Raw genomic sequence first — 1075 nt, 5'->3', positions numbered from 1 at the left:
ATTCCATTGTGTATAGATACCACATCTTAATGATCCATTCATCTGTTGTTGGACATCGCGGTTGGTTCCAAGATTTGGCTATTATACTGAGTGCTGCGATAAATAGCGGGGTGCACACGTATATTGGAATGAATGTTCTTCCAACTTGGGGGTATATACCTAGGAGTGCAATTGCTGGGTCAAAAGGGAGCTCAATTCTGAGTTCTTTGAGCACTCTCCAGACTGTTCTCCATAGATGTTGGACTAGGGGGCATTCCCACCAGCAGTGGATGAGAGTTCCCTTCATACCGCATCCACGCCAACAAAGATTGTTCTCAGTATTTTTGATGTGAGCCATCCTCACTGGTGTAAGGTTGTATCTCATTGTTGTCTTGATTTGGATCTCTCTGATGATGAGTGAAGGTGAGCATGTTTTCATGTGTTTGTTGGCCATCCTTCTGTCTTCCTCAGAGAAGTGTCTATTCATTTCTTCTCCCCATTTTTTATGGCTTTATTTGGTTTTGAGGGGCTCAGTTTTCTGAGTGCTTTGTAAGTTCTAGATATCAGCCCTTTATCTGATATGTCTAGTGAAAAGATTTTTTTCCCATTCTGTTAACTGTCTTCTTGCGTTAAGTAAGGTTTCTTTCGCCATGCAGAAGCTTTTTAGTTTGATGTATTCCCATTTGTTTATGTTTGCTGCTAAGGTTCTTGCCATTGGTGCTCCATTCTCAAAGACCTTTTTGATATATAGGTCTTCGAGTGTTCTCCCTATTTTATTCTCGATAAACTTTATAGATTCGGGTCTGATTTCAAGGTCTTTGATCCATTTTGAGTTGACTTTTGTATAAGGAGTGAGGTATGGGTTGATTTTCACTTTTGTACATGTGGTTTTCCAGTTGTGCCAACACCATTTGTTGAATAGGCTTTCTTTGTTCCATTTCAGATTCTTGCCTCTTTTATCAAATATTAGTTGGCTGTATATCTGGGGGTTTATGTCTGGGAATTCTGTTCTAACCCACTGGTCTGAGGTCCTGTCTCTGTTCCAGTACCATGCTGTTTTGATTACTATGGCTTTATAGTATAGTTTCAAGTTAGG

The sequence above is a fragment of the Suncus etruscus genome, chromosome 3, assembly GCF_024139225.1.
Source record: "Suncus etruscus isolate mSunEtr1 chromosome 3, mSunEtr1.pri.cur, whole genome shotgun sequence".
Classification (NCBI taxonomy): Eukaryota; Metazoa; Chordata; class Mammalia; order Eulipotyphla; family Soricidae; genus Suncus; species Suncus etruscus.
The sequence above is the reverse complement of the archived record's forward strand: the minus strand, read 5'-3'. Positions refer to the sequence as shown.